This window comes from Ailuropoda melanoleuca, chromosome 6 (genome assembly GCF_002007445.2).
Source record: "Ailuropoda melanoleuca isolate Jingjing chromosome 6, ASM200744v2, whole genome shotgun sequence".
Taxonomy (NCBI): Eukaryota; Metazoa; Chordata; class Mammalia; order Carnivora; family Ursidae; genus Ailuropoda; species Ailuropoda melanoleuca.
This window is the reverse complement of record NC_048223.1, coordinates 82840672-82853855: the sequence shown is the minus strand read 5'-3', so window position 1 is coordinate 82853855 and position 13184 is coordinate 82840672.

Below are 13184 nucleotides of genomic sequence, written 5' to 3'. Positions count from 1 at the left end.
AATGAAATAAAAAGTGGCTTTTGTCATTTTCAGCATACAAGTGCCATAGGTGTTTTAATAAATGTATACTCAAGTGTCAGATATGCACACGCCTGGGCCTCCGAGCGAGATCTCACGGTACACTGGGGGAGACGAGCAAGTAAGGAAATAATCACAAAACCAGAAGGAGAGATGAGCCCACGAGAGGTCCATGAGACTCTTAAAGAAGTAATATTCCAGCTCCCTCTGCACCTCAAGGTAAATGCTAGGACCAAACCCTCCGAGAACCTGGAGAACCTGCTCCAGAATTCAAAATTAGGAGAAAGTTCTAGCTCCAGGTCACACACCTTGAAGCCTTACTGCTGGATATGTTAAGGCTTGGAGCGTTCGAAAATGAACTCCCAAGAGAAGGCATGTTTGTAGAGGTCATCGTGCACAGACTCGGGTGCAGCGTGGGCTGACGGGTCCACTTCTCCGGTGCAGCGCTGCAGGGTGCACCACGGAGGGCGAAGGAAGGGGAAGCAGGGACGGCGAGCAGGTGTGTCTCTCCAGATGCCTCACATCTAAGACCACGGGCAAGGTCAGCGCATGCTGCTTCTGACGTCATTCCGTCAACAAGGAGCTCAGCCCCCTGCCTGGAAATTATCCCAAGGCTTAGTTTGTTCTATCCACGCTGTAATGCTNAGGGTGCACCACGGAGGGCGAAGGAAGGGGAAGCAGGGACGGCGAGCAGGTGTGTCTCTCCGGATGCCTCACATCTAAGACCACGGGCAAGGTCAGCGCATGCTGCTTCTGACGTCATTCCATCAACAAGGAGCTCAGCCCCCTGCCTGGAAATTATCCCAAGGCTTAGTTTGTTCTATCCACGCTGTAATGCTAAATCGGATGAATGTTTACTTAAGTAAATATTGTGAAAGACAATTTATTTTCGTAGAGGAATGAATGCAACAGAACAGCAGTGCACAGCGCTCGAATGCAAACAAAATGTATTGCAGCCAAAGGTTTCAGAAAAGACATTGAGAGATTCAGAAAATGAGCTTTCTATTTTCCAAGAGCAAAGGGGGGGCTAGGGTCCAGAGGGCAGGCCCAGCCTCCTCCTTTTCCTCCTTTACCGGGCTCCGCGGATGGCTGCCCCGGACAGAGGCTAGGTTCCATGACCAGCGTGCGGTGTCACCTCATTCATCATCCTGCACCCCTCCAGGATCCCTTTGCAGAAGAGGTGACAGCCCTCTCTGCCAACTGCCGTCAGTCACAAGGTCTGTTCAGTCTGCTTTAACAAAATAGGACAGACTGGTGGCTTAGAAACAACAGGAATTTGTGCCCCACAGTTCTGGAGGCTGGGAAGCCCGAGATCAAAGCACCAACACATTTGACGTCTGGTGGGAACCGACCCCCTAGAGAGACCTCTTCTGGCTATGCCTCGTAGGGGGGAAGGCGCTTTTTATGAGGTCACTAATGCCATTCAGGAGGGTTCCACCCTCATGACCTGACCTAATCACCTCCCCACCCCCACCCCCAAGGCCTCACCTCCTAATACCATCATTTAGAGGTTAGTTTTCAGCATATGAATTTCAGAGGCAAACACACGTTCAGACCGTAACATGAGTCTAAGAGCCTGGTGCCCTCCCTGAAAACAATTCCACACTTTACAGCTTTGCTGTGTGGCCTGGTCCTCGAAGACCTTACATGGAGTCATCTGCATTTGACAAATGGGCAAACGGAGACTCAGATAGAAAAACAGTTGCTTTCACATTTTGGTCTGTATCCAGTAGGCCACAACTAAGATTTTCACCGTCAAAAGCATAATAAATTTGTCAATTAGAAAACTATGTAGGCACTAATACATTGAGGTTTACTTAGAAATACTAAAGAAAACTGTATGCCTGTATGTGTATCATGTNATCAAAATAAATTTGTCAATTAGAAAACAATGTAGGCACTAATACATTGAGGTTTACTTAGAAATACTAAAGAAAACTGTATGCCTGTATGTGTATCATGTATATTTCTTCTGAGGTTTAAGATATTTGCAAAATAAAAAAAATATGCAACTTTAGCATGATGTTTCTATGCCATTCATGATGTATTCTCTTCTTTGAGTAGGAAACTCTGTTTCAAGATGAAGTGGACATCCTGGATTGTGATTCCTTCAAGGAATATTCCAGCAAAGCGTGAGCAGTCACTGAGACACCGCAGCATTCAGACCAGTGGTGAATTTTACAGAGACAGAGAAGGGAATGTCAATAGTCTTCCTTCAATATTTTTTTTCCCCTTCCTACTACTGTCAAAATATCACAAGACTCAATAGGAAAAGAAAAGAAAATTGGCCCATATCAACCTTTACTGTCCTTTAAAAACCTTTATTGTTTTCTATCTGAAAAAAGACAATCATAAAACTTTCCTCCCTACGAATTCACTTGTAACTTGGTGGTTGCAGAACCTAGAGTTAGAGCTATGCCCAAACCCTACCACCAAGAGAGCCCTCACAACCCCTATGCCCTGGTGTCTCCACAGGATTTAAGAGACCTGTGGACTCAACTGCTCCAAATATTTCATCAGAGAATGGAAAATTCATCCACTTTCTTTCTCCTTTATTCCTGTCCCTTTCAATCCCAAGATCAATGAATCTGCAGTGTTTAATTTTGTTAATAGACCTTAAAGACATTGGGGGGTATAGAAAGATTTAGGGCCAGGATCCCTAGATTTGAATTGTATGAGTTATGGACAAGCTAACCTTACCCTAGTTTGAATTGTATGCGAGTTATGGACAAGCTAACCTTGGGAACTATTGTGACCCTTAAAACCTGCCTTGCCTGCCTCCCCAAAGTGTGACAAGTAAACATGGAAAAAGAAGCAGAGATTTTGGGATGGTGGGAAGAAGAGTTGGGACTAGGTAAATATGGGTTTTACTCTAGACTTTTAGGTTTTATTTTATGCCTTTATAGCAATAGCTGTTTGATGTGCTTTAAGATGTGCAAGGAGTAGTTAGATAAGCCAATGAAGACAAAATTAAGAAAGGGGGAAAGTACCAAACATAACAACAAGGCACACACAAGTTGCAAGAACATTATAATCAGTGCAGAAAGAAGACTTTCAGATGAGTAAACACACACACACAAAATGACTTGTAAAAGATACTCTTTAAAAGGTAAATTTCTGGGGTGCCTGGGTAGCTCAGTCCTTAAGCATCTGCCTTTGGCTCAGGGCCTAATCCCAGGGTCCTGGGATGGAACCCCNTTGGCTCAGGGCCTAATCCCAGGGTCCTGGGATGGAACCCCGCATCAGACTGTCTGCTCAGGAGGGAGCCTGCTTCTCCCTCTCCCACTCCCCCTGCTTGTGTTCCCTCTCTTGCTGTGTCTCTCCCTCTGTCAAATAAATAAATAAATCTTTAATAAATAAATATAAATAAATACATAAATAAATAAAAATAAAAGGTAAATTCCTCCCCACACATGAAGCATAAAATTTGATTTTTATTTTGGTGGCAGCCCTTTTCTCTGGCCCTACACTCACACAGCTAATTGCTGCCAGAGAACTCAGACACCTGGACAAAGAGGAATTGTTATAAACTCATGATTGCCTCCTTCAGGTGGGCCTGTGGTACTCCAGGCTTTCTACACCACTCTGGTCCAGTGTCTCTTTCAGAAACACTTCAGAACATCCCCACCTTCCCCCACACTGCACCACTGTTAATGGCTGATTTTAGGTGTCAACGTGACTGGGCCATAGTACCCAAATATTTCGTCAGACACATTTGGATGCTACTGGGAAGATATTCTTTAGATGAGAGTAGCATTTATTTGCTTATTTAAAGGATTTATTTATTTATTTATTTATTTATTTGAGAGAGAGCATTGGGGGTAAGGGAGAGGGACAGGGGGAGAAGGAGAGTCACAGACAGACTCCACACTGAGTGCAGAGCCTGACCCAGGGCTTGATCTCACAAGCCTGAGATCATGACCTGAGCCAAAACCAAGAGTTGGACACTTAACTGACTGTGCCACCCAGGTGCCCCGAGAGTAGCATTTAAATCAGTAGACTTTGAGTAACACAGATTACCCTCTGTAATGTGGATGGGTCTCATCCAATCAGTTGAAGGCCTTAAAGGAAAAGACTGAAGTCCACAGAGGAACAGGAAATTCTGCCAGCTGCCTGCCTTCAGATTCAAGGTACAACATCCACCCTTCCCTAGGTCTCCGATCAGCCAGCATGCCCTACAGATTTTGGATTTCTCCCTCTTTCCCTCTGTGTCTCTGTTTCTCTTTGTCTCTCTGCCTACACACACTATTGGCTATGTTTCTCTGGAGAACATATTGCAACCATCCACCCCACTCCTTGCTACCATTCTTCACACACACTCTCTTCAGATGACCCACTTCTTTATTTCACATAAACCTCGATGCTGTGAAATACTAAGATTTTTCAGATTCTTCTTATTTGACTTTCCAGTGGCATTTAACACAAATGACCACTCTTTTCTTAAAACACTCAAGTTTGGACATTCAAAACACCCCATAATCCTGATGCTCCTCCTTCCTCTCTGGAACCTGTCCTCACAGCGCTTTGTAGTTCTGCCCTCAGTCCAGCCTGAGAAATCCCTCTCAATGCTGGAATCCCCCTGGGGTCCGTTCTAGGCCCTCTCTTTGCAGAGTCTAATCCCTCTCCAAGTGACTTCGTCCACAGCATGTTCTCAGTCAGCACCCATGCCCTGCTGACTCCAGCCCAGATCTCTCTACAGCCCAGATTCACGCAGTCAACTGCCCTCCTGATATCTCCAGCCGAATACTCAAATGTCNTTTTCTTAAAACACTCAAGTTTGGACATTCAAAACACCCCATAATCCTGATGCTCCTCCTTCCTCTCTGGAAACTGTCCTCACAGCGCTTTGTAGTTCTGCCCTCAGTCCAGCTGAGAAATCCCTCTCAATGCTGGAATTCCCCTGGGGTCCGTTCTAGGCCCTCTCTTTGCAGAGTCTAATCCCTCTCCAAGTAACTTCATCCACAGCATGTTCTCAGTCAGCACCCATGCACTGCTGACTCCAGCCCAGATCTCTCTACAGCCCAGATTCACGCAGTCAACTGCCCTCCTGATATCTCCTGCTGAATACTCAAATGTTGTAATTGTACTTTGTCAGATAGGAAGCCTGCTTTTCTCTGGGAAGAAGGGAGCTAGCATGCAAAAGAGGCAGGCAGAGGACATTTGGCTTCCCCTTTGTACAGAAAGGTCACTTCTTCTTGTATATCACCGTAATCCAACGATTAGTGTGGTCCTTCTCTAACCTGGACAATGACCTCCCTGACAATTTAGCCCTTTCTGTGGCCTCCGGTTCACAGAGAACCCCAGCTGAGCCAGGTATTCGAGAGAACTCAGCTGAGATCACATAGAGTAAGCACTCAATCCAGGCCCTCGGGGTCTCTGCCAGTGCAAGTTTGCCTTAGGATTTTCAAGTAGGGTTGAAAATTACCTCCAAGCGCCCCACACACAACATGGACCTCTAGCCCTTCTGCTCTCACCTCTCGTTAACATTAGAAAGCTTCTACCAGAAATCCCATCCATTAACTCTCAGGAAGACTTTATTTTTGATGCAGCATCTCACAAATTAATCAGACTCTACTCAGTGTGGTCTTGGCTACACTTTACCACGTAAAAATCCGCCAACATTCTGGCAAATAATCAGTACCTTTTGATGGTTTCCTGTGTTCTATTAGTCATTCGATAGAATTCAGGGTTCAAGGAGAAAAATCATTCATGAGATTCATATGCCATCTTGAACTAAAAATTCAAATTTGATATCTAATTATGCCCTTTACTCTGAATTCTCTGAGCCAATAATTCTTCCAAATCTTTCAGTCCCAGGTACCTTTAAGGTTTCCCCCATCTGACTTAACTCAGGAACAGACATACCCATGATCTGGAACAAGGGGGTCTACTAGCTGCAAAACATCTCCAGCAATTATTATGAGAAAAAAAGGACACAATGACCTTTAACTTAAAAATCTTTGTACAGTAGGGGCTCCTGGGTGGCTCAGTTGGTTAAGCGTCCGACCCTTGATTTTGGCTGAGGTAGTGAATTCAGGGTTGTGGGATCAAGCCTTGCATCAGTCTCCATGTTAAGCATGGTGCCTACTTGGGATTCTCTCTGCCTCCCCTGAACTCTCTTTCTCTTTCTTTCTCTCTCTCTTTCTCTAAAAAAAATAAGATAAAAATAAAAATAAAAAATCTTTGCACAATAGGCAAAATCCAGTAGTCCAATAGCTGTCATTGAATGTTCTGCTTTCTGCTGCAGTCCACTAGGCCAGGACTGGGATATTGGCTGCCCACATCTCCTCATTGCCTTCTGCTCTTAACTTTCCAAAGCATCTACATGTTTCAAGGAACGAAGGCCATGGAAAATGGTGAGCTCTTTAGTATACGGAGAGATATGAAATTATCTGGTCTAGGCAGATGAGGAATCCTGATTGTAAGAGGTAGCAGTAGTGATGAATGTCTGTTGAGTCCCACATAGAAAGGTCCAGTAACTGATCAATCGCACAGCCATAAATAGCAAGCCTTTATCTTCATGCTTTCGGACAACCTTGCTTTCTTAAGCAACCCATGAAGATGATCAAGATTTCCTAAGAGTGATGTTAGTTTTCTGTTTCCACATGTAATAAGCAAACAATTTTTACTCTTTACTATATACAACTTTCAAGTCCCTTTTTTATAAGGAAATATCTAGGCATGTTATGGAGTTAATCTGCATCATATAGGTCAAAACCAGTCTTTTTTAGAGACAATCACAAGAGTCTTCTCACTCCTATTTGTAGCTTTGGGTTTAGATTTTATTTATTTATTTATTTTAAAGATTTTATTTATTCGAGAGAAAGATAGAGAGAGAGCAAATGGGGAGAGGGGCAGGCAGAGGAAGAGCGAGAAGCAGGCTCCCCACTGAGCAGGGAGCCCGAGCTCCATCCCAGGACCCCGGGATCAAGACCTGAGACAAAGGCAGACACTTAAATGACTGAGCCACCCAGGCACNGGGAGAAGAAGGCTCCCCACTGAGCAGGGAGCCCGAGCTCCATCCCAGGACCCCGGGATCAAGACCTGAGACAAAGGCAGACACTTAAATGACTGAGCCACCCAGGCGCCCCTGGTTTTTTATTTTAAAATTATCTTTGCCTGTAATCATCAAGACAGCATGGTACTGGCACAAAAATAAACTATAGATCAATGGAACAGAATAGAGAGCCCAGAAATGGATCCTCAACTCTATGGTCAAGTAATCTTCGACAAAGCAGGAAAAAATGTCCAATGGAAAAAGGACAGTCTCTTCAACAAATGGCGTTGAGAAAATTGGACAGCCACATGCAGAAGAATGAAACTGGACCATTTTCTTACACCACACACAAAAATAGACTCAAAATGGATGAAAGACCTAAATGTGAGACAGGAATCCATCAAAATCCTAGAGGAGAACACAGGCAGCAACCTCTTTGACCTCGGCCGCAGCAACTTCTTCCTGGACACGTGTCCAAAGGCAAGGGAACCAAAGACCTAAATGTGAGACAGGAATCCATCAAAATCCTAGAGGAGAACACAGGCAGTAACCTCTTCGACCTCAGCCGCAGCAACTTCTTCCTGGACACGTGTCCAAAGGCACGGGAACCAAAGGCAAAAATGAACTATTGGGACTCCATCAAGATAAAAAGCTTTTGCACAGCAAAGGAAACAGTCTATAAAACCAAAAGACAACCAACAGAATGGGAGAAGATATTTGCAAATGACATATCAGATAAAGGGCTAGTATCCAAAATCTATAAAGAACTTATTAAACTCAACACCCAAAGAACAAATAATCCACTCAAGAAATGGGCAGAAGACATGAACAGCCATTTCTCCAAAGAAGACATCCAAATGGCCAACAGGCACATGAAGAAGGGCTCAACATCACTCGGCATCAGGGAAATACAAATCAAAACCACAATGAGATATCACCTCACACCAGTCAGAATGGTTAAAATTAACAAGTCAGGATATGACAGATGTTGGTGAGGATGTGGAGAAAGGGGAACCCTCTCACACTGTTGGTGGGAATGCAAGCTGGTGCAGCCACTCTGGAAACAGTATGGAGGTTCCTCAAACAGCTGAAAATAGAGCTACCTTATGACACACCAATTGCACTACCGGGTATTTACCCCAAAGATACAAATGGAGCTATCCGAAAGGGCATGTGCACCTCAATGTTTATAGCAGCAATGTCCACAAAAGCCAAACTATGGAAAGAGCCTAGGTGTCCATGGACAGATGAATGGATAAAGAAGATGTGGTATATATACAATGGAATATTATGGAGCCATCAAAAAAAATGAAATCTTGCCATTTGCAATGACATGGATGGAGCTAGAGGGTATTATGCTAAGTGAAATAAGTCAATCAGAGAAGGACAATTATCACATGATCTCATTGATATGTGGAATTTGAGAAACAAGGCAAAGGATCATAGGGGAAGAGAGGAAAAAATGAAACAAGACAAAATCAGAGAGGGAGGCAAACCATAAGAGACTTAATCTTAGGAAACAAACTAAGGGTTGCTGGAGTAGAGGGGGGTGGGGGGATGGGGTGGCTGGGTGGTGGACATTGGGGAGGGTATGTGCTATGGGGAGCGCTGTGAATTGTGTAAGACTGATGAATCACAGACCTGTACCCCTGAAACAAATAATACATTGTATGTTAATAAAAATAAATAAATAAAAGTAGCTCTGTAGTGAGTGTTGAAATCGAAAGAATGAATCCTCCAACTTTGTTAGTCTGCAGTATCTTCTATGCTCTAGTATACTGTAGTCTCAAAGAATGGCTCATTTATCAAGCTTCATCTTTAGGGTTTCGTTTGAGCGTTGTTTATGAATATACATTGCTTTTAGATTTCTTAGTTCCTAGCTCTATTTTGGGAGGGGAGGAGATAATGTTTTTTGTCTTGTTTATTTTTTTAATCCCCCATCTTCACAAAAGCAAAGAAAAAATTCTATTTAAAGCCTTGCTATTCAAAGTATAATTTGTAGAACAGCAACAACAGCATCACCTGTCAGCTCCTTAGAACTACTACTCTCAGGCCCACCCAGATCTTCTGCTGAACCCCAGTCTCTATTTTAATAAGAATCTCAGCTGGTTTGTGCAACTTTTAAACTGGAGAAAGACTGATTTAAAGCATTAAACATCTTCTGTGTCTCTATATCCTGTATCTATAAAATAGGGAAAACACCAACTGTGTCCATCTCAGGATATTATGAGATTCAAAGAATATAAGGAATGTGGCAGTGTTCTCCAGATGACAAATATTAATATCAGTCAATGGATTAAGAATTTATGGGGTTATAATGCGGATTAAGTGAAATGTGCATGGCATGATACTTGGCATAATGCAAGATTCAATCACAGAATTAATCATCCATTATTCATCCAATGAATATTTATTAAGCTTCTATTAGATACCAGGCACTAATACTACTGTGCTCTCACAGATGGAGAAGTAAAAATTAGACAAGAGGTCCATAGCTAGAGGAATTCTTCAGGGTGGTTAGGGGCCAGATTCCGTGGTACAGAGCCCTTTCACCCACCAACAGACGAAAAAGATACTCTTAGAGCCTGTTTTCCTTCCCTTCTCAGAGTTGGCAAACCCCATTGACATTTGACTCTGCTATGGTGATTCAAAGACAACCTAGTATCAATAATGCAAACTAGCATGCAGTGCTAGGAAAATAAAATATTTTCCCTTGACACTTGCTCTACTCATGATGCACGATGTAACTAAGGTCCATGAGGCAAAGACACAGACTTAGTTAATGACCATTCCCATAGACGCAACCACATCAGGCCTCCAAGCAATGTAACACTAGAATGAACTGAGTAGACCCTATAGGTGGAAATGACTTTCAATTCTTGAGAAAGGGGGTTTTCTCGGAATGCTGACCTCTTCATCAAATCACAGTCCTCCAAAAGCCTAAGGAACCTGAGAAAAGATCAAGTCTGGGGGACATCAGCATACATGCAGGGAGAAGAAAAGTGAAAAAACAAAAAAAAGAAGGAAGCAGCATAGCCAACAGTCACTGCTGATTTGAGGAAAAAGGAACAAATGATAAAGCTCTGAGTAGTCTGTCAATTCACACACAGGCACTTGGCCTTACTGATCTGTTCCCACCTCTTCGTTGTAGAGGGAGAATTAAACCCTGAGAGATTAAGTCTTTAGGTTTTCCATAACACTGTGGAATTCAAAGCTATTCTAACTTCACCATCTACTTTGGAAACAATTTGTGTTAATAAAAACATGTCAGATCGCACCTGTGGCCAGGGGAAAAGGAGAACACTGTGATGGGGGCGGTGGAAGATGTTTCCCAGGTGATTTTTGCAGCAACTGAAAGGTTGATCCTAAAATTCATAAGGAAATTCGTACAGACCCAGGAGAGCCAAAATAATCTTTAAAAAGAACAAAGGTAGAGAATCCACACTTTCCAATTATACAGTTTACTACCAAGCTACACTAATCAAGCTGTGTGATACTAGCAGACGTGTAGATGTATAGATCAATGGAATAAAACTGAGAATCTAGAAATAAACCCTCATGCTTACAGGCAACTGATTTTTGGGAAGCATGCCAAGACAATTCAAGGTTGGGGGGGTGGATGGTATCTTCCAAAAACGATATTGGGTCACTGAATATCCACAGAATGACCCTGGACCCTTAACTCACACCAGTCAACTGAAAAGGGATCATAGACCTAAATGTAAGAGATAAAACTGTGAACCTTTTGGAAGAAAAAATAAAAGTAAATCTTCCTAATCTTGGTTTAAGCTGAAGTTTCTTTGATCAATACACCAAAAGCACAAGCAACAAGAGGAAAAGTAGGTAAATTGGACTGTATCAGACCTAAAACGTGTGTAACAGCCTTCTCCAAAATGCAGACTAACTGCGTCCAAACACCCTGGGTAAGGAAAGGGAGGCTGTGTGAAAGTACAGAATCCCACGCCATACCCTCAGAGAGTATGAAAGTTGTGCTTTTAAAAAGTTCCCCAACTATTACTGACGCCAACATGCAAGTAGACCTGGAACTCTTAATCCAGAGATTGAAACAAAACATATGAAATAAAATGAGAGGAAAATTTAGGTGAATCATTTCTCATGTCAACTTGAGGAGGCATTTAATACATAAAAGCAAAGAAATAAGCTACTTATTGATTCATTGATTCATTATACAAATATTTACTGGCACTACCAGGCACATGCATTGGGGCTACATGAATGTTGAAACTTCTGTATGCTAAAGGTCATCATATGCAATATTTAGAAGCATACTAGGAAAAGCTATTCACAATGTCTATGGTAAAGAAAAGATGTTTTTAATAAGCTAAAAAAAATCTTATGATTCAAAGGAAAAGAAAAGTAATAGAAAATGGGAAGTCAACATGGATGGTCCACGAAGAAAATAAGTTCCCCAAATTAAAGTGCAAATATGAGAAAAACTGTTTGACTTTTCTAATAGTCATAGAAATGAAGACTATTAGAATAAAATCCTCTGAGTGGCTATCAAGATTTTAAATAAGAAAACAAATGGAATGAATACCAAGGTTGGCAAGAGTATAGTTATGGCAGTGCTTTCTCACATTGCTCTTTGCAGTTAAAACTGTCACATATATGAGTCTCATTTTCTTTGTCTGTCAGTTTTCATTAGGTCGTATTGTGGTCATAAACAACCCCTAAATCTCCATGGCTTACATCAATTAAGGTTTACTACTCCTGGTATATTTCAACTGTGGGCTGGCCATGGCGTTTCTCCACATTTCCTCCCTCTGGGTTCCAGATTCCTAATAGGGATGTGTTGCTATCTGACATAAAGAAAAGCTCAGTACTGGAAACAGTAACGGTTCTCAAAGTTTCTGCTACAAAGTAGCACACCCCACCTCTAGTCACGTTCCATTGGCCAATGCAAGTCATGTGTCCAAGCCTAACATAAATGAATAGAAGAGTACAAGGAGAGGGCTCCGATACAGCGGTCTGAAAGGAGAACAGCAAATAGTATGAACAAAGTATACGATCTTTCATGATCTGCTCTCTTAATCACAGATATTCACTTTTCTCCGTTTTGCATGAAAAATACACTCTTCCACACCCTAAGGATAAATCTCTGCCAAAGGTCTATCTAATAATGGCTTCAGACCCAAAGTCCAGAATGTCTTTTGAGGTGTTTCTGCACCTGGTCTATATGTGACTCCTCTTGATATGGAANCTTTTGAGGTGTTTCTGCACCTGGTCTATATGCGACTCCTCTTGATATGGAGGGTTATGAACTAGAGACACCTGCACCACCATTACCACACACACACACCCACTCAAATACACACAGCATACGATGGGTCAAGAGGGACAGGATAACCAAAACAAATACTCCCATATGGAAAAGGAAAGGGTAGACATACATCAGTTACTGGTGCACAAAATTCTGAAGTCCTATGGAACAGATGTTTAAAAAGCCCTTTAGCCTAAGATTGGGAATCCATTGCTCTTCATAGCTATGCCATCTTGAAAATTCTCCCTTTCCAATTGCACCCCGGAGGATGGCCTTGGAGAATATGCCCCTCTCATGGACTAAAGAACTATTTCTTCCTATAGAAGATTAGGTGCCCTAAGGCCATTTTAAGTCTTCAACAGTCTCAGTCTCTTTAATCCATGCTGGTATCTTTTTTGGCAATAAGACTCTCTCAAAAACAGAGCTATTTATTTTGATGGGCAACACATGTAAATGGCACCCATAAGTCTTTTTTGAAACATGCCAAAGAATGTCTCAACTTTATATATGAAAACTAAGTGCATTTTTCAACCATGAACATGCTGGAATTTCTAGACTCTATATTCCCTTTCAAGTCTGCTCACAGATTGGCCAATTTTTTTCGAAGCTAACCTCATCGCTTCAGCACATTTCCAATAGCAGTCAACTCACATTCTATTTTCCCAGTTTTGCCTAAAGCCATGAGTCCTTTCGATTCATTATCTACTTTATAAGCTATTGGTTCACAAACTGGCCCCCATACACAGAGAGAGTAAAGAAAGAAGCAGGCCACCCCAGATGGGTAGATGACAGGTTTAAAGAACAAGGGAACTTAACTTATAAGGCTCGTCCTGGGCAACTGGAAGAGGAACAGAAGTCTACACTGCCTGTCACAATCTTAAAGTCTAT